Source organism: Bos indicus x Bos taurus, unplaced genomic scaffold, assembly GCF_003369695.1.
Source record: "Bos indicus x Bos taurus breed Angus x Brahman F1 hybrid unplaced genomic scaffold, Bos_hybrid_MaternalHap_v2.0 tig00003204_arrow_arrow_obj, whole genome shotgun sequence".
In the NCBI taxonomy this organism is placed as follows: Eukaryota; Metazoa; Chordata; class Mammalia; order Artiodactyla; family Bovidae; genus Bos; species Bos indicus x Bos taurus.
Genome location: NW_020867624.1, coordinates 1 through 24,707, shown reverse-complemented (window position 1 = coordinate 24,707; position 24,707 = coordinate 1). Strand labels below are relative to the sequence as shown.

At 40.2% G+C, this 24,707-nt stretch overlaps 1 long non-coding RNA gene across 1 annotated transcript; it reads right to left on the bottom strand.

Annotated features, from left to right (window-relative positions):
• Nucleotides 1-13,130: 13,130 nt before the first annotated feature.
• LOC113888932 lies at nucleotides 13,131-16,467 on the bottom strand. Its single transcript, XR_003510124.1, has 2 exons — nucleotides 16,358-16,467; nucleotides 13,131-13,321 (listed from the first exon to the last, which is right to left on the bottom strand). It is a non-coding gene; the product is annotated as an uncharacterized LOC113888932 (long non-coding RNA).
• Between the last annotated feature and the right edge of the window lie 8,240 nt (nucleotides 16,468-24,707).

Sequence of the window (24,707 nt, the reverse complement as noted above, 5' to 3'; positions counted from 1 at the left end):
AGGGGATAGGATCTCAATTTCTTCCTCCTGCATGTTTTCAAAGACAGTCATAGACTTAAGTCAGTAACCCAGGAACTGACTCAGGCAGTTGGCATGGCTCTGCAGCCTTCTTTCTGATATGTAAGTACAAGGGGAAGGGTGTTGTAAGGGTAAACACCAGATAGGGGAGGTATTTAGCTTAGAGTCCACGGAAAAAAATGTTAATTGTAGCTCCTGCAGAGTTAGGGGGCAGAAAAGCAAACTTAGTTACAGACATTCAGAGTTAGAAGCAATTAAAGCCTTTGACTGTGTGGATCACAATAAACTGTAGAAAATTCTGAAAGAGATGGGAATACCAGACCACCTGACCTGCCTCTTGAGAAACCTCTATGCAGGTCAGGAAGCAACAGTTAGAACTGGACAAGGAACAACAGACTGGTTCCAAATAGGAAAAGGAGTACATCAAGGCTATATATTGTCACCCTGCTTATTTAACTTATATGCAGAGTACATCATGAGAAACGCTGGGCTGGAAGAAGCAGAAGCTGGAATCAAGATTGGCAGGAGAAATCTCAATAACCTCAGATATGCAGATGACACCACCCTTATGGCAGAAGGTGAAGAGGAACTAAAAAGCCTCTTGATGAACGTGTAAGAGGAGAGTGAAAAACTTGGCTTAAAGCTCAACATTCAGAAAATGAAGATCATGGCATCTGGTCCCATCACCTCATGGCAAATAGATGGGGAAACAGTGGAAACAGTGTCAGACTTTATTTTGGGGGGGCTCCAAAATCACTGCAGATGGTGATTGCAGCCATGAAATTAGAAGACGCTTACTCCTTGGAAGGGGAGTTATGACCAACCTAGCTAGCATATTGAAAAGCAGAGACATTACTTTGCCAACAAAGGTCCGTCTAGTCAAGGCTATGGTTTTCCCAGTAGTCATGTATGGATGTGAGAATTGGACTGTGAAGAAAGCTGAGCGCTGAAGAATTGATGCTTTTGAACTGTGGTGTTGGAGAAGACTCTTTTTTTTTTAATATAAATTTATTTATTTTTGAGAGTCCCTTGAACTGCAAGGAGATCCAACCAGTCCATTCTAAAGGAAATCAGTCCTGGGTGTTCTTTGGAAGGAATGATGCTAAAGCTGAAACTCCAGTACTTTGGCCACCTCATGCCAAGAGTTGACTCATTGGACAAGACTCTGATGCTGGCAGGGATTGGGGGCAGGAGGAGAAGGGGACGACAGAGGATGAGATGGCTGGATGGCATCACCGGCTTGATGGATGTGAGTTTGAGTGAACTCTGGGAGTTGGTGATGGACAGGGAGGCCTGGTGTGCTGCAATTCATGGGGTCGCAAAGAGTCTGACACGACTGAGTGACTGAACTGAACTGAAAGTAAAAAAAAAAAGAAACTAGGAATTTTCATGCCTGCTCACTGTTCTCTTTATCCCCTTTGTTCTCAAAAAAGGGAAAGAATAAAAAACTCATTCCTCTCTTTTTCCTTTGCATGCATTCTCAGTCACTTCAGTCGTGTCAAACACTTTGTGACCTCCATGGCCTGTAGCCCACCAGGCTCCTCTGTCCGTGGGATTCTCCAGGCAAGAAGACTGGAGTGGGTTGCCTTTCCCTTCTCCAGGGGATCTTCCCTACTCAGGGATTGAACCTGCATCTCCTGCATTGGCAGGCAAATTCTTTATTGGCTGAGCCACCAGTGAAGCCCTTTTTTTCCTTCTCTCTGCAACAAATTCAACCAAGTGATCCATCGACAGGAAAATGAAAACAGAATGGTGCACCTCTACACTGCAAAGCTACCCAGCCCTGAATCAGAACAGAATAATGCCAATGACAACAGCGTGGATGGATAGAGTGATTACCATACTAAGTAGAGAAAGTCCCAGAGAGAAAGACAAATATCACAAGGCATCACTGACAGGTATCTTCTTGAAACTGATGCAAATGTAGGATATTACCCAGTAGAAACAGACTCACAAATTTGGAAAACCAACTTCTGATTATTAAAAAAATGTTAGCGATGTAGGATAAATGAAGAGTTTGCAAGGAACAAAAAGACATGAATATACATCAAACAGAGAATCAGGGGGAAAAAAAAAAAAAAACTGTTGAACAGCAAAGGGCAGCATACTGGAGACTCTGTAAACCTCTATCTGGGGGAAATGAACCCAAAAAAGAATTGATAAATGGCTGTATATCACTGAATCAAGCTCCCATACTTCTGAAACAAGCACAGTATCGGAAATCAACCCTATGCCAAAATAAAACAAGGAATGCGCAGAAAAATAAATAAAAAGAGGAACATGAGGAATCGCTGACGCCTTGTGGCCATTTTTTATAACAGCAACTCTACAGCTGTGCTCAGTGCAGTTCAATCGCTCAGTCGTGTTTGACTCTTTGCGACCCCATGGATTGAAGCACACCAGGCTATCCTGTCCATCACCAATTCCTGGGGCTTGCTCAAACTCATGTCCATTGAGTCAGTGATGCCATCCCACCATCTCATCCTCTGTCATCCCCTTCTCCTCCCGCCTTCAATTTTTCCATGCACTTAATATTCACAAGGTCTGTGGGGCTGTAAGTGAAAAACAACTGCCTTCCAGAAGTCTCCTAGGGATGGTCAACGAACAAGAATTCAAAACTTGGCAGATGATCACAGAGCCAAGTTCAACAGGTACCTTTATAAGAGATGAAAGAGGACACAGAGGAGAAGCCTCATGAAGACAGAGGCAGAGATGGAGGGAGGGGGCCACAAGCCCAGTGACCCCTGGAGCCCCCAAAGCTGGTAAAGGCAGGAAGGACCCTATGCTGGAACCTCTGGAGGGACTTCAGTCCAGCACCACCTTGATCTCAGGTGTATGGTCTCCAGGACTGGAGGAGGGTGAATTTCTATTGTTTTAAACCACCCAACATGTGGTCATTTGTTAGAGAAGCCACAGAGAACTCACACAGCCTGTGCTCTGTAGGATCCTAGAAGTGTGGGTCTCACTAAAGGCAGATGGAGGGTGGATTACAGAACACTTAGAGTCAACACTGGGCCCTCAGAAATGCTAAAGCAGTGGCTGGACTCCAGAATATTGAGGAGTCAATCTGAAGCATGTCCCTAGGGTACCAGCTGCACATGCCTCCCCAGGTTCTTACACCTGTACATGTGGCATAGTAAGTATCTAGTCCTGACTGAGGACATTTAATGTCACTGTTCACATTGCTCATTAAGAACCCACCAGGTACACAGGTGAAAACCCAAGTAGGATGCTAGGATGAACAATTCTGAAGATGGTTGGGATGGGGACTTTCTCCCATGCAGCCAGCAGCCCCCATATCCCTGCCTCTGCAAGAAGTGTCCTTACTGGGATGCTGGTGGGCCACGAGCAGGCATCTGGGAGTAAAGGTTAGCTGCCCCCAGGCCAGCTGCTCCTGAACCTTATCCACCCTTCCCAGGTTAAGATGTTGAAATATGTGGAAAGACCTTACAAAGTGTGGAGGAAAGTGTTGGGAGCCACACTAGTGACAGCTCCCTTGCTGAGTTGGTGCCTGCAGACCAGGCAGGATTGTCCTGGCCTGGGTGCTCTTCTGGAAGCTGTCACTTTCCCTGAGTTGCCCCCTCCACTGTAGCCACTGCCTTTTTTCTTGCATCCTTACTTCTGCCTGGGGAGGCTTCAGACAGCAAGCATGGGCATCACATTCCCTTTCTCAGCAGGTGGCAGCCTTGCAAGTCCAGCGGAAGGTCCAGCAGAGCCCCACTCACCTCTTGCTGCCTGGATGGGGTGTTTATATAGACCCCAACCCAGGAATACCTGGGAAGGGCCGGCCAGCTAGGTCAGGCTGCCCAGGTCAGCCAATCTTCACCCATCAGGGGCTCACAGTTGCAGAAAGCAGGCCTTGCTGCACAGGTCAGGACCAAGGACCAGGTGTGGAGTCCTGAAGGTCACGATGGACATGTGGCTGTAACTCTGGTTTCTTTTCTCATCATTTCAACTGGTCCATGAGTAGGGAACAACTTCACAAAGGCCATCTCTGCACAAGAGCAATCCAGGAGTCAGGGAGAAGAGAGTTGGTGGTGGAGGGGGGTAGACAGGAGCCCAGTCGCCTGGGTGCAGTGAAAGCCTTTAGAGGACTTGCTTCACTGGAAGGAGGCTGCAGAGTGAAGCCTCGGGCCATGGACCTGTGCAGGAGACTCTTAGTTCAGGTCCGGCTCTGAAGCACCCTGGGTCAGCTCTGACCAACAGGTGGGCTGGGGGTAGCCTGCAACAAGCGCTATGTGCATGCTTCCTGTGTGGAGCTGGAGGGGTGCCCCATGGCCTTGAAGGGACCTGCCCTCGTGAGGTCCCCATGGCCTTTTGGGGACTAGCCTCATGGGCTGCCATGTGCCTGCCCAGGAGAGCCCTGGGCACTGGGATTGTGTGTGAGCAAGCTTCTTCTCTTTGCAGCTGGTGCAGAGTTGCTTAGGAGGCAGGGTAAAAGGAGCCAAGGGCAAAGGTCAGGAGCAGGGTTGGGGGTTCCTCAGGTGTGCCCCCATGACTCCTGAGGTGCAGGGTTCATTGGAGTCCGTTTCATCCACCTGGGGACCACCATGTGCCTGACCTCAGCCTTGAGCCCCCGACCCATGGCATCAGCACAGACCAGCCTGATGCAAGGCCCATAAGTTTGGACACTTCCATCAGGACTCAAGGTGATCTCCTGGAGCCTGGAGCAGAGGCCTGACCTCTGTGCACAGGCGAACCCGCCCTGCAGAAGTCCTGGTGCAGCACCCATTCAGTGCTGTCAGCACGGGTGCCCTTGGGGGAACCAGTGTCTGCATCCCTCCCCTGTGACCACAGACTGTGCAGCTCTGTTTGGCCCACAAAAGCAGAGGCAATGGAAGGCCCATGGGGGCGTGGGATCTGAGGAGTGAGGACTCAGCTACCCTTGCCTAGTGACCCAAGCCACACTGTCCACCCTGGGGTTGGTCAGGCCTTCCCACATCCTGCAAGAGGGCTGCCTCTCCTTTGTTTGGGGCACTGTCACAGCTGGGTGACTAGAGGGGGCCATCACCTGTCAGCCAGCATTGCATGGTGACTAGATAGGGCCGTCACCTGTCAGCCCAGGTGGATTGAGGACACTAACCAAGAGCAAGCATGTGAGCCAGGAGATTGGCCTGGGTCAGCCCTGAGGCTGGACGGAGGCTGTGGAGGAGGCAAGGGTCAGGGAATAGTGGTTGGAACGCAGAGCTGACCACCCTGTAGCAGACAAGCCAGCGAGGCAGCAGGGGGAGGTGAAAATGGTACCCTATGGGAGGATGGAGGCACCAGCAGGCCTAGCCACAGGCATGGGGATCCAGGCTGTTCCTTCCTAGACTTCACCAAGAGTGCCCTCAGCGCCCCCCAGGACTGCTGGAAACCACCTCGTCTCCAGCTAGACCTCAGCCAGGAAGGCAGGAAACCCACAAACTCAATTGGACCATGCAGGAGTTGAGATGGGGAAGTGTGGGCGCTTGGAGCCTAGAAAGCAAGATTTCCTGTGGGGGACAAGATCACAGGGTTCTGGAGAGAGACAGGGATGGACATGGACAGGGTGTTGGGCCTTGGACAGATGGATAGACGAGGGGACCATCAGTGAGTGTCCCCCACTAGTGCACGTCCATCCTCCCTCGGGCAGGTCCCCTCCCCTCAAAGCTGGGTCCAGAAACAGAGACAGGCAGCTCCAGGTAATCAATAGATCAGTTTATTATCCAGTAACTTACACAGTGGAATCAGGATCCAGGGACAATCAGAAGTATTTGCAGCTGCTCTTTGCATGGCCGGAGGTCACTGGGATTGTTGATAGTTGACATGGCGGGGGGCAGTGCTTGGAAACAGGGCGTACAGTCCTGAATCAAGGTTCATGAATAGTTGACTGGTCTCATGGGTGCCAGGAACACTTCAGGGAAAGTCTTCATGGGTTGAGGACTAACAAGGCAGAGGGGCTACCTGGCTCTAATGATTATTCAGTTCAGTTGCTCAGTCGTATCCGACTCTTTGCGGCCCCATGGACTGCAGCACGCCAGGCTTCAACAGCCTTTATTAGCTAGAAAATGGGTTTATCTAGGATATTTGTTGAGGGAATAAAAAACCTTTCCAAGGAAGTATTGATAGTGCATGATGACTAACTCCTCCCAAACAAACCCAAACACAGCAAAAGTTTTGTGAATATCTATCTAAATGAAGGCAAACAGAGAAGAGGGCGGCAGAGGATGAGATGGTTAGATAGCATCATCAACTCAATGGACATGAATTTGAGCAAACTCCAGGAGATAATGGAGGACAGAGGAGCCTGGCATGCTGCAGTCCATGGGGTCACAGTCAGACGTGACTTAATGACTGACCAACAACAAAGTGAAATGCGAGAAGGCAGAATGGTTCTTTGAAGACGCTTTACAAATAGCTGAGGAAAGAAGAAAGCAAAACAGAAGGGAGAAAGGGAAAGATACACCCAAGTAAATGCAAAGTTCCATGGAATGGCAAGAAGGCCTTCTTCAATGAACAGTGCAAAAAAAAAAAAAAAAAAAAAGAGGAAACAATTGAATGAGAAAGATTAGAGATCTCTTCAAGAAAACTGGACATATCAAGGGAATATTTCATGCAAGGATGAGCATGATAAAGGACAGAAATGGTAAATAAGGACCTAACAGAAGCAGAAGAGATTGAGAAGAGGTGGCAAGAATACACAGAACTACTATACAGAAAAGGTCTTCATGACCCAGATAAACATGATGGTGTGATCACTCACCTGGAGCCAGACAATCTGGAGTGTGAAGTGGGCCTTACGAAGCACTACTACAAAGCTACTGGAGATGATGGAATTCCAGTTGAGGTATTTCAAATCCTACAAGATGATTCTGTTAAAGTGCTGCACTCAATACAGCAGCAAATTTGGAAAACTCAGCAATGGCCACAGGAATAGAAAAGGTCAGTTTACATTCCAATCCCAAAGAAGAGAAATGCCAAAGAATGTTCAAACTACTGTACAACTGCACTCATTTCATATGCTGGCAGTCATGCTAAAAATCTTTCAAACTAGGCTTCAGCAGAATGTGAACCAAGAAATTCCAGATGTACAAGCTGGGTTTCGAGGAAGCAGAGGAACCAGAGATCAATTTGCCAACATTCATTGGATTATGGAGAAAGCAAGGGAGTTAAAAAAAAAACAAAAACCGACTTATATTTCAGTGTCTATGCTAAAGCCTTTGTAGGGATCACAACTGAAAAATATTTTTAAGTTTATTTTTAATTGGAAGATAATTGCTTTACAGTATTCTGTTGGTTTCTACTAAACATCAACATGAATCAGTCATAGTTTTACCTATGTCCCCTTCCACTATGGAAAATTCTTAGAAATACCAGACCACCTTAACTGTCTCCTGAGAAACTTGTATATGGGTCAAGAAGCAACAGTTAGATTTGGATATGGAATAACTGACTGGTTCAGTACTGGGAAAGGATATGACAAGGCTGTATGTTGTCACCCTGCTTATTTAACTTCTATGCAGAGTACATCAGGCAAATGCCAGGCTGGATGAATCACAAGTTGGAATCAAGATTGCTAGGAGAAATATCAACATCCTCAGATATGCAGATGATACCACTCTAATGGCAGAAGGGAAGAGGAATTAAAGAGTCTCTTGATGAAAGTGAAAGAGGAGAGTGAAAAACTTGGCTTGAAACACAACTTTCAAAAAACTAAGATAACGGCACCTGGGCCCATCACTTCATGGCAACTATAAGGGGATAAAGTAGAAACAGTGACAAATTTTATTTTCGTGGGCTACAGAATCACTGCAGACAGTGACTCCAGCCATGAACTTAAAAGATGCTTGCTCCTTGGAAGGAAAACCTAGACAGCATATTAAAAAGCAGAGACATTACTTTACCGACAAAAGTCCATATAATCAAAGCTATGGTTTTTCTAGTAGTTAGGTACAGATGTGAGAGTTGGACCATGAAGAAGGGTGAGCACTGAAGAAGCGATGTTTTCAGATTGTGGTGCTAAAGACTCTTGAGAGTCCCGGACAGCAAGGAGATCAAACCAGTCAATCCTACAGGAAATCAACCCTGAATATTCACTGGAAGGACTGATGCTTAAGCTGAAGTGCCAATGTTTTAGATAGCTGATGTGAACAGCCAACTCATTGGAAAAGACCCTGATGCTGGGAAAGATTGAAGGCAGGAGGAAAATGGGGGCTACAGAGGATGAAATGGTTAGTTAGATAGAACCAATCACTCAATGGACTTGAATCTGAGCAAACTCCAAGAGATGGTGGAAGACAGAGGAGGCTGACATGCTGCAGTCCATGGGGTTGCAAAGAATCAGACATGACTTAGTGACTGAACAGCAACAATAGCTAGTTTTGTAGGCCAGGGGTTCTTAGCCAAAGTTGATTTTGCTCCCCTACTCCAACTTAGCAGGAACACTGGGACATTTTTAGTTGTCACAATTGGAGACAGTGTGCTCCTGGCCTCTAGTGGTTTGAGGTTAGGGATGCTACTGAACATCCTGCAATGCACAGGACAGTCTCAAAGAACATCCGGTCCCAAACATTGACCGTGCAGATTGAGAAAGCCTGGTTTATGCAAGACCCTTCTGACTACTCTACCAAATACCCTGGGTTCCTTCTCATTCTATTGTGGCCAGAATACTCTTTCAACATAAGCTGGGGCAATAATTGGGCTCAGCCCTTTGAAACATCACTACCCCTTCATCGCCTGGAGTCCAGTGTCTTAAAAATGATCCCTTTACTGGGTTATTTCAAGCAGGAGGGTAAATATACTGTTACTCCATCATATTCAGAAGTGAAGTCTGTAAGGGGTATTACTGAATTTAATGCCCTCTCTCTGAGCATGAGACTATTATTTGGAGTATAACCGCTTTACAAGGTTGTGTTGATTTCTGCTGTACAACAACAAGAATCAGCCATTAATATGTGTGTGTGTGTGTGTGTGTGTGTACCTCCCCTCCTCTTGAGCCCATGAGACTTTTAAAGTTTTCTTTATTTTGGTCCAAACTTGGAATATGAATTTTAAAAAGGTAAATCAGGGTGTCAACCTGCACATATAAATTTTCTTTCACAGCCATTCCTCTTTTTGGAAGAGATGTAACAAGTCACAATATATTTTGAATATAGATGTTTAATAAACACAGTTTAATAAATAACATGAATCCAAAATAATCTTGTACAATGTACCATGACCAAAAGAATGCTTTGACTTCTCAAATGGTCTTTCTCCATAAGATGAAACAGTTGAATCAATCTTTAGAATGAATCCAGGAAGAGCTTGGCTGGGCTAGATTGGCAGTGCTGTTCTAACCAGAAGCTAGGAATTTCATTGAAACTCCTTTCCCTATACACTTTTAGAATTCTGTTTTGCCAGTGAAATGAACTCACATGAGACTTGGAAAAAGGAAGAAAGTGGAGGCCAATATTTTTTGCAGGTCAAGGCACTCAGACATGAAGATGCTAAGGTACCTGGCTTATCTCCCGGCTTTGTCTCAATCTCCTCCATTCTGCATCCAGCTCATCCTCTTGACTACTGGCCCTCCTCAACAACTGGGGACACAATCGGGTACTTGGCATCAAGTTTACTGAGACCATCGCTTCTTTGCCAGTCTTTGTCACACACCTATTTTGGCAAACAGACATGGAGGGCTTCTCAGGTTTTCCAACTGTTCAGCAGCACTAGTACATTAAGTGAAAATATTTAGGACTCTTCCTCTTATCCCCTGGCACCTGGTTTCCAGACTGTCTCTTCCTACTTTGTCATACACCCATGTACACTTGAATTCAGTATTAAACCCCTTATTTCCATCATCCTTGTCTTGGCTGTTTTCCTTATTGAATTCAAACCAAATCATAGGTCAACCACCACCACCACTCAGCCCCATTTATTATCACCACTCTACCCTATTATTTTTTAAAAGACAGTTCTAATGAGGTGGATGAAACTGGAGCCTATTATACAGAGTGAAGTAAGCCAGAAAGAAAAACACCAATACAGTATACTAACACATATATATGGAATTTAGAAAGATGGTAACAATAACCCTGTATACGAGACAGAAAAAGAGACACTGATGTATAGAACAGTCTTTTGGACTCTGTGGGAGAGGGAGAGGGTGAGATGATTTGGGAGAATGGCATTGAAATATGTGTAATATCATATATGAAACGAGTCACCAGTCCAGGTTCGATGCACAATACTGGATGCTTGGGGCTGGTGCACTGGGACGACCCAGAGGGATGGTATGGGGAGGGAGGAGGGAGGGGGGTTCAGGATGGGGAACACATGTATGCCTGTGGCGGATTCATTTCGATATATGGCAGAACCAATACAATATTGTAAAGTTTAAAAAGAAAATAAAATTAAAAAATAAAAAAATAAAAGACAAAGGGGTCCAAACAGATCTGCTTCTAATGTAAAATATTGCACGAGGGTCTACAGCTGCTATTTTTGTTGTTATATAAATTTCCATTAAGACCCCAGGGAAGCGACCCAATTTCTATGTCCACCTTGAGGCTGGGAAGGCAGTTAGACAAGGAAGAATCATTATCTGATGGAAGTCCTGCCCATTTATTCTGAAGGAAAAGTATGAATTGTGACACTATTTGACCTTGTGGCCAACAGGCTGAAGAGAAATAATTAGCCTGTGCCACTTCTTTTTCTGTTCATAACAACAAATAATGGCATCACCAACTCAATGGACATGAGTTTGAGTGAACTCCGGGAGTTGGTGATGGACAAGGAGGCATGGGGTCACAAAGAGTCAGACACGACTGAGCGACTGAACTGAACAACAAATAAATAGCATTCCCCCAGCCCATCTCTAAGTGTCTCCCTCGAGGAGGCCTGGGGAAAGCTACATGGGCTGTTTCTGAGTTGCCTTATCATGTACTAGAACATATTCTATCATTCTTTACTTCAGTTACCAAGATTCAAAGGCCCCAAGTGACCCATTATTCTTTTGCTGTGGCCAAGCTTTTTGTACATTTGATATTTGCCATTCTCTTTTTCTCTTTACCTAAATCTGTTTTGCTATAACAAATTATTCACTCTCACCCTTGTATGCCTTCCTTTGAGTCATCTATTTCAGAACCAGTCAGAGTTGAGTTGAAATGGATTACAATCCCTAGGGTTCTTTTGCTGTTCTGTCTCAACCATGGTCTCAGGATGATGGCTGTAGAGGCTGTGTGGTCATTTCATGATCTTTTTGTTGGTTACAGTATGGCCTACGTATTTTTTAACTTTTGTGTCTTTTGATTTTGAAGAAAATTTTATACACCTGAGACAGTACTATAGCTCTTTAAGTCTCCAGGTCACATTTTTAAATGTATTTTCATCATAAGTAAAATACTTTTATTCCGCAAACTATGGCAAAATGTCATCAGAAGAAATTAGATTCCACGAAGAAATTCTCAAACAAGCAACTCATTGTATTACTCTTATATTTTTATTAAGGTCTTCAGTTTGTGCATCATTTAAAATAAGGTATGTGCTTCAAAAAGCATTCCTATACATAAATAGACCAAGAGATGGTTAAGTAATTTATCCCTAAAACATGCACATCACTTTTATTCAGGTGTGTATAAGAAAGGGAAATGAACTTTCTGTCTTTTTTGTTGAATTAAAGGCATTTTGAAATTATTATTAAGAACGCCAAATGTTTTCATGGAACAAATGCTTTCCAATACAAAATGCTAATGGAATTAAAAGGCATTAGTGTTGATCAAAAGAACTGAAAAAACATTTCCACTATACACGATCACAAGGAAAAGGGTTCCAGTGGGTTGAAAACATATGTCAAATAAAGGAATCAGCATGAACTGAAAGGTTTAGATGGAAGAACAGGTAGCAGGATCCAGATTATGTGACATACATATATATATATATTCAAGGCACATGACTAGGCTAAACAGGTGGCTAGGTTTCATAGACCAATTTGTTCTTTCATTGGGAAAATAGTCAAATGTAATATAATTTCCATTTACTGGCCTTTATTGATAAATAAATGCAATTAGATCTATAGAGCAAATGTTGTCCTTTCAGATACACACCAAAAGTACACGCTAGCTAACAGATGCCAGAGTAGCCAAAGCAGTATGATTACATTCCAGTTTTTTTTCACACTGCAGTTACATGGATGTTAGCTAAAATGTCTTTACATTGTTTCTAGATATCATACTGTCTACTCTAAAGTTACACAAAAAATAATCTTCAAAACTAGGCAGGTTAAAGAACTTACTAAACCACAAAGGATATTCAAACTATTGTTCAACACCAGTTAAACCCAAACCCTGGAATTGACTGTTGATTATATTCAGCCTGGGCTTTTCCCAGGCTGGAAAAGTTCTCCCACACTATCTCCCTTCATAAAGCGAAAATGCTAGCACATTGGCTGTCGTTCTCTTCTTTTTCTTTGGTGAATCAGTGGAATGCACCTACCCACGCGCTCTATTGCCCATTCTATTATCTGTACAATTGCCCTAAACATTCATGAAAGGAAAAGGAATATATAAAAAATCCTAGCCTTCAACAATATTTAAACCACCATTTTCTGAAATCAACTGCAACAGGGAAACAGAGGATATCAAGCTCTGCGAAGTTTGTGAATGATCAAAACTCTCTTTCTAAAAGTTAGTAATATGCAGACAAGGATAATTCTGTGTGCTTCTAACAGGCTAGCAAAACATTCCCCTTTTGACTGAGATAAACTGTTTAATATCAACACTTTACCTGCTTGGGTTCCTTGAAACACCAACAATTACATTACAATTCCCCAAATAACAACAATTCTCCATGAACATTGTTTTCAAGCATCTAAAACCCTTCAAAATCAAAAGACATTGAGACGAGATGTTAGCAACTTTTCAACTTTTGTGCGCACAAAGATCATCCAGAATTTTAGCCGATAGCTCATAAGACAGGTGGTTTCTACCTTGGTGATAGCTTTGTGCAATTACAAACAAAATGTTTCTGCAAGTGGATGACACTAATTTACAAACCAAAGAAACAAAATGCTTTTTTTAAGGCTACTGCTACAATAAATGGTTCAGTCTGAAGTGCACTAAAATAAACAGGTCGACAGGACAAAGATAAACCTGGAGGCATGGGACAAGATTTCAAAAAAGAAAGAAAGAAGCAGGTTGAAGACACTGGCAGACACCATCTCTCAGTATTAAAAGGCCTGAATTACACGGATTGCTTTTAACTCCTTGGTCTTTCATATCCTTGGTTAATGATAACTTTTTTATTTCTTCACACAGTTTGGCCACGTAAATCCACCACAGAGAGGTGACACAATAATATAGATGAATACCTGGGGTGGGGGAGAAGGCAATTTTATTTTCTTGAATCTATCACAGGCTCCTAAATAATATATAAAGGCAAGACCAACAAACAAATTTTGGTTCCATCAGAGTAGCAGTGGTATAATAATACAACATACTAATCAAGTATTTCCAAAGATAGTAGTAGAATTAAAATGATCTTTTCTGATATAACTCACACCTACTTGAATTCCACTCTTTTTTTTATTGGTAAACAGAGCAGTGGGGTTGTTTCTCTTCACTGGGAAGTGAGCAGACTAGAACTATATAAGCCACTCTACTGAAAACATCATTGTCATAAGAATCACAAATTAACATAATTCCCTTGAGGTATGATTTTATAATTAAGTACATTTTTAGATTTTGCACATGGATTTATTTTTCATTATTAGGGTGATTAAAAATCATAAAAAACATGAGTAGACTCTATATCTATACCACCTATGAGAAAGAATGTTGACATGAACATTTCAGTGGATGTATTGTAATTATTCAATTGTAAGTAACACAGCAAAAACACGAGGCCTTTAAAGATGTGTTTCCTTTTTAATTATGGTATTATAATTGTAAATTATTCTATTTTAATGGTGTATGCTTGCTCACATTACTACATTCCAAAAATAGGTTTACTATCAAATTTAGGTTCACTGCACTGTTAGTCATTCTGTTTTGATTTAAATTATAACCTTCTAAGATCTTTAAGTGACTGATTTCATTAATCACATGCTTAGAAAAAAATGTGGATTTTTTTTCTCTACAAACGTTGGGGAAAATTATGGTTATTAATGAATACAGTAAAGTGCTCAAATTATATTCACAAACACAGATATTCCAACTTGATATAAAGCTGATATTTGCCACAAGTAAAATATAAGGATTTTTAAAGCTGAAGTACAATACTTGAGGTGACAGCACTTTTTGTCAGAGGTGGCAAAGTCCTCCAAATGTAACAAGTAATCAACAAAAATAATCAGTAATCAATAAAAATAATCTGAATGTAACAACTACTACTTTTATAACTCAATCTAAATTCCTAGATCACGGAAGGAAGAGGAAGCTAAGCTGAGAAGCCAAGAATGTGCCAGCCTTGGATACCATGGAACCTAAACAAGAAGACACGCAAGGCTATGGCACAATTTCTAGGATAACATGAATAGATCTAGGGCTGCCATTCTTGGTTAGGCAGGTCCAGCTGTCTAAGGCAGGAAGACCTTCAATAGCCACCTTCTGGTGGCTCGGAAAGTAGAGTCTGCCTGCAGTGCAGGAGACCTGGGTTGAACCCCTCGGCCGGGAAGATCCCCTGGAGAAGGAAATGGCAACCCACCCCAGTATTCTTGCCTGGAAAATCCCATGGACATAGGAGCCTGGCAGGCTACTGTCCATGGGGTCACAGAGTTGAACCCAACTGAGCACCTTCATAACAGCCTGCTCTGTGGATTTTGGACTTGCCTAGCCAGCTCCTGCCATTCCATAAACTAATTCCCTGTGATATATCTTTTAATATATATTCAAAGAAATTCAAGGATAGAGAATATCTGTTAACAAGTATAAAAGTTCCATGAAAAAAAATGTTAAAACATAATAAACATCCCTAGAAATTTAAAACATGGCTTCCCTTGTGGCTCAGTTGGTGAAGAATCTGCCTGCAATGCAGGAGACCTGGGTTTGATCCCTGGGTTGAGAAGATTCCCTGGAGAAGGGAAAGGCTACCCACTCCGGTATTCTGGCCTGGAGAATTTCATGGACTGTATAGTCCATGGGGTTGCAAAGAGTTGGACACAACTGAGTGACTTTCACTTCACTTACAAAAATAAACATTTTAACATTAATCATTAATTTTTTAAATTAAGACCTGGATAGCAGAATAAACAGAGCTGGAAGAGTTAGCTGAATGATTCATCCAGAATGTGATACAAGAAAGGAGTTTAAACATATTAAAAAGGCTACCAAACATGCAGGATAGTTCAAAGTGATCCAATATCTGTTTATATTAGAGTTCCAAAAGGAGAACAGCATATAGACTATATTTACACACAAGAGAATTATTGCATTATAATAAGTAAATACTAGGAAATGGAACTCACCATGCATTAAAAAGTACCTCTTAGTACTTATTCCAGAAATTTAAAAAAAGTTAATTATTATTGCTTTCATTAATGTCATTCAATATATTAATAGTAAATGTAGTTTTATTATCAATTCATTGGGTGGAGAAATATCATTTCTTAAACTGAAATGCCTATTTCCAATTAAAAACAAAAACTTTTAGTACTCTAGAAATAAAAGGTTCTTTCACTTCACAATAAAAGTCTAATAAGAATTCATAGTAAATAGCACTCATAAATATCAGAAGCATCCCAATTAAAACCAGGAACTAAATAAAAATTCTCAGTGATACTGTAATTATTCAACACTGTTGGTAAATGCTATATATATATATATATATGATAAGGTTAAGATTATTAACAGATGGCATTAACCTAATTAATTAACCTAAGATAATTAACCTACAGCAGGAGTCAGTAAACTATAGCCTTCACCTGTGAGCTAAGAATGGTTTTTATAATTTTCAACATTTTTTTTAAAAAAAAGAATATGTGACACAGACAATATGCAACCTGCAAAGCCTGGACCTCACAGAACATTTGCTGACTCCTAATCTACAGCACACAGAAGAATCAACTGACAAACTATTACAACCAATAAAACTTATACAAGGTTGCCAGAAACAAAAAGATGAATTAGAAAAGAAAAAACAGAAACAGATGATAGAATTAACTAGAAAAGAGAGAATATGGACTCAACTGGAAAATGTAATTTGAAAAGAAGCCCATTTTAATAGGGAGAAAACCATGAAATAACCAGGAATATCATAGGAACTTCAGAGGAAAGTAAATGCATAGTCATATATTTCAGCATTAAAAGTTACATGTAGCTCATTTCAGAGTGCTAATCATTGAGAAAGAATTCCAACACCTAATTTCTTAGAGACTGAAAGATAAAAATCACTAAAGGACAAAACTTACAACTGATATGATGATGATGATAGTGAGCTTGAGATTCTTCATGCACATGGCTCGGGCAAGATTTCTGCTGGTTGTTTTGAAGGTGACAGACTAGGGGGAAAAAAAAAAAAACCATGAATTGTTTGATCCCTGGCAATGACTACATGACGGATTTGCAATAATATCTGCAAAACTTTTACTTTCATTAATTCTGTTCCACTGTTCTTTACACCTTCCCTCTCTTCACATGTAGACTGGCCATTTGTAATCTCTAGATTCCCAAAGCAGGACTCTGCCATATATATGGTAAGCAGTAAACCCATTGCAAAGGGTTCCCTCCTTTTACTTCTGCACTGTAGCAGTACATGTAACAATGACCACTAGAAGTAGTTCTCCCTGCTAGCAGAAAAGCCTTTTTATCCTCATGCTTCCAGTAAGAAAGTTTCTTTATGAGCCAGTTGGTTGGAAACACATTTGCCTATTCTGCCCCATTTAATCCTGCTATTGTGAACCATAAGAACTGTTTAATTCCCCCAGGAAGTTATGTATTCACTCATATGAGGGCCCAAACCCAAAGAACTTGACTCCTTCAGTTATCCATTTTCTTTTGCAGCATCAATTTCTTAATATATACCGAACCATTCTCACCAGGACACATGCAGTTTCAAACAAACAATAATCACTAATAGTTCAGAAGTTCCACTCCTAGATATATACCCAACAGAGAGGTATGTACAAGTTCAGCTAAAGACATATATAGAAATGTTTCCAATTGCATTATTTGTTTTATTTCAAAACTGGAAACAACCCAAATGCCTACCAACTATACTGCAAAGAATTTAACCGTGCCTGAAAAGGGATCTGACCTTTGCCCTCAGCTCCTGAAAGACAACCTTTTCTTGCTTGGGAACCATGTGCCCGCCAAATAGTAACTGTAGTTTAGTGCAGGGACTAGTCACTCCAGGAAGACCAACTGTATGATTTAGGATAGGGGTTTAGGTCAGACCTAGAGGAGCTTAGACTGTAGACTGAGATTAAGCAAGTAGGCAGTCATAAGTCAATCATGCTTATGTAATGAAATTGCAATGAAAAATTAAATAACAAAGTCCTACTGTAGCACAGGGAACTATTCAATATTCAATATTCTATAATAAAACCACAATGGAAAAGGACATGAAAAAGAACACATGTATATACACATATATGTATAACTGAATCACTTTGCTGTATACCAGAAACTAGCATAACACTGTATATAAATCAACTATGCTTCAATAAAAACAACAACAAAACTGAGCAATGAAGCCTGGGCAAGCTTCCATGTTGTACAATACTCTGCATATGTTGCAAAATAAATTTATTTGATGGCAAGATAGGAAAAATTTAAATATAAAACATTTTCTCTATCCTTTGGCTTCTTCCCTTCCCTCACTGTGCATTGTATATCTGCATTAGGCATCGACCAAATCTTCTCTACAACCAAAATACCTGCTCAACCATAAAGACCAACATTCTACCAGAACCAACAAGACAACTTAAAGATAACATTCTTTCTTAATCTTGTAATGGGCCACAATCTGGATTGTATAAACTGTCAACAATACGTCATTTAATGTCCAGCCCTCTGTCTCAAAAAAACTGATAGAATTGTGCCTTGACTTCCAATGGGCAGAACAGTTCTCAGAGCTTTCTGAGATGCTGTTCCCAGGTTATAATCCTCAAATTTGGCTCAAATAAAATTTTCAATTTCTGTGATCAATGGATTATTTTTTTGTTGACAATGTCATCACACATCTATGCTGGGAGAGTAACAAGCCCACAGGGAGAGAACAACAGAAACTCTGGGTTTGGTACCTCCCCTGAACTCCACCCCAATGTGCTTCTGCTCTTGGTTGAGCTTAATCTGTAACATTTGCCTGTAAAAAACCATAACGGTAGGTATAATAGTCTTCACAAAGTCCTTCTAGCAAGTTATCAAACCTGAGAGTGGTTTGGGGAATTAACAAACTTGCACTTGGTGTCAGAATTGAGGGCTGTTTGGGGACTGTGGCCTCTAAACTGTATATAGTTGGTGAACACTTCTAAGTTGCCTAAACTCTTTACAATTATTCACAAAGTCACAATAAAGAATCCAAGGAGGAAGAAGATAATATGAAGAAGAAGTAGTAGTGAGCAATGAGCTTCCCTGATGGCTCAGTCAGGAAAGTATCTGCCTGCAATGCAGGAGACGCAAGAGACATGGGTTCGATCCTTGGGTCAGGAAGATCCCCTAGAGGATGAAACAGCAGCCCACTCTAGTATTCTTGCATGGAGAGTCCCACAGACAGAGGAGCCTGGCAGGCCACAGACCATGGGGTCACAGAGTCGGACACGACTTAGTGACTACACCACCACCACCAGGGAGCAATAAAACTAATATAGTTAAGTGATTCAATGTATTGAAGATTTCTCCACAAGCCTCAGGTTAATATTCAAACACTAATAAATCACCTACTTAAAACCAATTCAACTAAACAGAACAATTGTTACACCTTACCAAAGCTTTCCGTGGAGACAGGTGGGGGTGGGTATAAGTAGAAAAGAACAAGAAAAAAGAAAAAAAAAAAAAAAACCTGTGAAAATGACGAGGGCAAGCTGACAAGCCTATGGCCTATCCACTCCATGATGATGATTCCATTAAGCCTATGGCCTATCCACTCCATGATGATGATTCCATTAGCAGCTGATGATGCCCTAAAATTGGGCGAAGGACTTGACTAATTTCTCCAAAGAAGATACAACAATAGCCAATAAGCACATAGCTTCCCTGATGGTTCAGATGGTAAACAGTCTGCCTGCAATGCAGTGACCCAGGAAGATCACTGGAGTTGGGAAGATCCCCTGGAGAAGGGAATGGCTATTCACTCCAGTATTCAAATTGGGAAAGAAGTATGTGAAGGTCGTATATTGTCACCCTGCTTCTTTAACTTGTATGCAGAATACATCATGCAAAACGTCAGGCTAGATGAATCACAAACTGGAATCAAAACTGCTGGGGGAAATATCAATGACATCAGATATATAGATGATTCTAATCTATCTATAGCAGAAAGGGAAGAGGAACTAAAGAACCTCTTGATGAGGGTGAAAGAGGAGAGTGAAAAGGCTGGCTTAAAACTAAACATTCCAAACCTAAGATCATGGCTTCTGGTCCCATCACTTCATGGCAAATATTAGCCTGGTGAAAAAGTAACTGCAGTTTCAGACTGTGAATTTTAAATCATTATAACTAGGCTCAAACACATTTTTATTAATAAAACAGGAACCATTACAATCAACACATTTTTGCCAGTGTGAAATAAGTTTGTTTATTCCTGTGGCATAAAAATCCATGCTTTGGGATTCGCTGAATTCTTGGGAAGCATTTTCTGCCTCCTGCTGGTTGTGGAAGCATTTTCCTTGCAAAAAGTTGTCGAGATGCTTGAAGAACTGGCAGTCTGTTGGTAAGAGGTCAGGTGTTGAATATGATTGATGAGGCAAAGCTTCATAGCCCAGTTCATTCAATTTTTGAAACACTGATTGTGTGACGTATATTGTCATGAAGAAGAATCGGGCCCATCCTATTGACCAATGCTGGATGCAAGAGTTGCCAATTTTAGTGCATTTCATCAATTTGCTGAGCATACTTCTCAGATGTAACAGTTTTCTTGGGATTCAGAAAGTTGTAGTAGATCAGACAGGCAGCAGACCACCAAACAGTGACCAAGACCTTTTTTTGGTGCAAGTTTGGCTCTGGGAAGTGCTTTGGAGCTTCTTCGAGGTCCAACCACTGAGATGGCCATCGCCAGTTATTATAAAAATCCATTTTTCATTGCATGTCACAATCCAATCAAGAAATGGTTCATTGTTGTAGTACAGAATAAGAGAAGACTACACTTCAAAACAATGATTTTTTTGATTTGTGGGCAGTTCATTTGATAAGGCACCTACATATCAAACTTTTTCACCTTTCCAATTTGCCTCAAATGCCAAATGACCATAAAATGGTTGATGCTGAGTTCTTGGGCAACCTCTTGTGGTGTTTTAAGAGCATCAGCTTCAACAATGCTCTCAATTGGTCGTCATCAACTTCCAATAGCCAGCCACTGTGCTCCTCATCTTCAAGGCTCTTGTCTCCTCTGCAAAACTACTTGAACCACCACTGTATTGTATGTTCATTAGCAGTTCCTGGGCCAAATGCATTGCTGATGTTGTGAGTTGTCACTGCTGCTTTATGACTCATTTTGAACTCAAATAAGAAAACTGCTCGAATTTGCTTTTTGTTCAACATCATTTCCCTAGACTAAAATAAATATAAAATAAACAGCAATAAGTCGTTAGCAAAAAAATAAATAAATAAAGCGAGAAGTGTGCATTAAAATGATGTATAACATAACCACATTTACTTAAGAATGTATTCAGCAAAGTGCAACAATGTAAAACCATAATTACTTTTGCACCAACCTACTAGAAGGGGAAACAGTGATAGATTTTATTTTCTTGGGCTCTAAAATCATTGCGGATGGTGACTGCAGCCATGAACTTAAAAGAGACCTGCTCTTTGGAAGGAAAGCTATGACAAATCTGACAGCATATTAAGAAGCAGGGACATCACTTTGCCAACAAAGGTTTGTATAGTCAAAGCTATGGTTTTTCCAGTAGTCAGGTATGGATGTGAGAGTTGAACCATAAGGAAGGCTGAGTGCCAAAGAACTAATGCTTTGAAATTGTGGTGCTGGACAAGACTCTTGAGAGTCCCTTGGACTGCAAGGAGATCAAATCAGTCCATCCTAAAGGAAATCAGTCCTGAATATTCATTGAAAGGATGGATGCTGAAGCTGAAGCTCCAATACTTTGGCTACCTGATGCAAAGAGCTAACTCAATGAAAGAGACTCTGATGCTAGGAAAGATTGAAGGCAAAAGGAGAAGGGTAGTGACAGAGGATAAGATGGTTGGATGGCATCACGGACCCAATGGACATGAGTTTGAGCAAACTCTGGGAGATAGTGAAGGACAGGGAAGCCTGGCATGATGCAGTCCATGGGGTCAAAGAGTCAGACACGACTCTGTGACTATACAACAACAAATAAGCACATGGCAAGATGATTAACATCACTAGTCATTGTTGTTGTTTCAGTTGCCAAATCCTGTCCAACTCTCTGTGTCCCCATGAACTGTAGCCTGCCAGGCTCCTCTCTGTCCATGGGATTTCCCAGGCAAGAATACTACAGTGGGTTGCCACTTCCCTCTCCAAGGGATCTTCACAACCCAGGGATCAAACCTGTGTCTCCTGCATTTCAGGTGGATTCTTTACTGTTGATCCACCATGGGAAGCCCCATTAATCATTAGGGAAATGAAAATCAAAACCACAATGATCCCACTTCATACCAATGAGCATGGTTATAATAAAAATATGGAAAATAACAAGTGTTGGTGAAGATGTGGAAAAACTGGTATCCTTGTACATATATATATAGTGGACATATATGTATACATATACATATACATATAGTGGGACTATAAAATGGTGCAGTAGTTAAAAAAAATGTTTGGTAGTCCCTCAAAAAGCTAAACACAGGATTACCATATGATCCAACAATTCCACTCCCCCCATAAATACCCAAAGTAACTAAAAGCAGGGACTTGAATGAATACTTGTAATGCCAGTGTTCATAGAAGCATAATTCACAAGAGCCCAAAGATGGAAATAACTCAATGGTCAATCAACAGATGAATGAATAAAAAAAGTGGTATATCCATATGATGGAATATTATTCAGGCATAAAAAGAAATTAAGCTCTGATACATGCAACAACACGGATGAAACTTGAAAATATGATGCTAAGTGAAATAAGCAAGGCACAAAAGAACAAACAACTATAGAATTCCAATTATAGGTATCTAGAAAAGGAAATTCATAGACAAAAAGTAGATAAGAGGTTATCAGGGGCTGAGGAGAGTAGGAATGGGAAGTAATTGGTTAACAGTTGCAGAATTTCTGTTTGGAACAATGACAAAGTTTTGTACATTGATAGCTATGACAGTTGTGCAACACTGTAAATATAATTAATGTCACTGAATTATACACTAAACTGGTTAAATGGGAAATTTATTATATATATTTCAAAATTAGAAAAATATAATATGCCAAAGCCCACTGAACTGTATACTTTAAATGGGTTAACTGTATGGTCTGTGGTTTATTTATAAATAAATAAATTTAAAAAGCTGTTAAAAGATCAAGAGGTGATAAAATGAAACAATTTTTTAAATACTTGAATAAAAAAATAAAAAAGAGGAACAAAGAAGACGGAGCAAATAAAAACCAAAGCACAACATAGCTTACTTAAACCCAACTCTTCCAATATTTACATTACACGTAAATGGAATAAACATTTCAATTATAAGCACACTTTATATATTCAAGAACATAAAGGAAAGCTTGCAAATGTTTAAGGAGATAACACAAAAGATATAAAAAAGATCCCTGTAGAGATGAAAAATACATAAAATGGGAGTAACAGATTATAAACTGCAGAAGAAAAAGACACGTAAACTCAAAGACATAGTAACAGAAACTATCCTAAACGAAACACAGAAAGAAAAAAGACCAAAAAATAATGAACAGAGCATCAGTGAGTCGTGGGACAACTTCAAATAGTTTAATGTACATATAGTTGGACTACTAGAAGGAAAGAAGGACAAAAAAATATTTGAAGAAACAATAGCTGACTATTTTCATAATTTGATTAAAATCTACAAACTCACACTTCAACAAACTGAAAGCTGAATAAACATGAAGGAAACTACACTAAAGTATATTATAATGAAATATCTTAAAACCAATGATAGAAAAATGTTAAAAGCACCCAGAGGGGGAAAAAGACACATTATATATGCAAAAGCATCAATGGAATTTTTGTCAGAAACAACATAAAAGACAGCAATGAAATATCTTTAAAATATTGAATGAAAAAACTAATGCAAAATTCTATTCTGTGAAAATATCTTTAAAAAAGGAAATGAAAGACTTCAGATATACAAATACTGAAGAATTTATTATTAGCAGACCTACAATGCAAGAAATTTTAAAGATGTCCTATAAGCAGAAAGAAAATGTCACCAGACGGAAATCTGGACCTACAGGAAAAAAATGAAGCAAGTTACCAGAAATATTAACTACACGTTTAAACAGAAATGATGTTTTTTAAACGATTTAAATCTCTTTAAAAGATAAATCAACTGCTTAAACAAAGAAAACAACAGAAAGATGTGAGGGGAAGAAAGAACAGATGGTACAACAGGAAACAAATAGTAACATGGTAGATTTAAAATCTTCCCACACAGAAAACTCCAGGCTGGGACTGCCTCACTGGTGAATTCTTCCAAATAACTAAGGAATAGATAATTTCAATAATACTAGCAAAAAACTCTTTTGGAGAACAGAGAGATGCAGGTAACACTTTTCAACCTGTTTGTTGGGGCTAGCATATCTCTGATACCAAAGCTCCAAAATAAAAGTAATGACACACCAACGTCCCTCATGAACAAAGATACAAAATTCCTGAATAGGTCAACAGCAATCCAGTAAGATATTATATAAAAAGGATAATGGATCATGACCTTGCAGGAATGCAAGGCTGGTTTAACATTCAGAAATAAATATTAATTTAGTAAGTTAAGTTCAGTAATATTAACTGAATAAAAGAGAAAAACTATATAATTCTCTCAGTAAGTAAATAGAGAAAAAATATTTGATAAAATTCATGAATAACTTTCAAATGAGGAATTGAAAGAACTTCTTTCATCTGATAAAGTGTACCTATAAAAAAATCAACAACATAACTGAAAATACTGAGTATTTCCCCACAAGATGTGCTCCATGCAAGAATGTCTGTCTATTCTTATGACTTGTCTTCACTATCATGTAGGTTCTAGTCAGTGTAATAAGACAAGGAAAAGAAATAAAAAGCAAGCATCTACCAAAAATGCTAGTAGAATAAGTGAATTTTGCAAAGTTGCAGGATACAAACCAGGTCAATATAAAAAATCAACTTCATTTCTATATATGAGAATAAATATTGAAAACAAAATTTTAAATTTACAATAGAACAAAAACCATGAAATTCTCAAAGGTAAATTTCACAAAGTATGTGCAAGACTTGTATACAAAAAACTAAAAAACACTGTTAAGAAAAATTAAAGAAATTCTATGCAAAGCAGAGATATGCCAGGTTAATGCATAGGAAGACTCAAGGCTGTCAAGATTCCCAAATTTCCCTAAATTGACTTATTAAATGCAATCACAAAGACACATTTTAAACAAATAAAAGGATGGAAAATAACAGGCT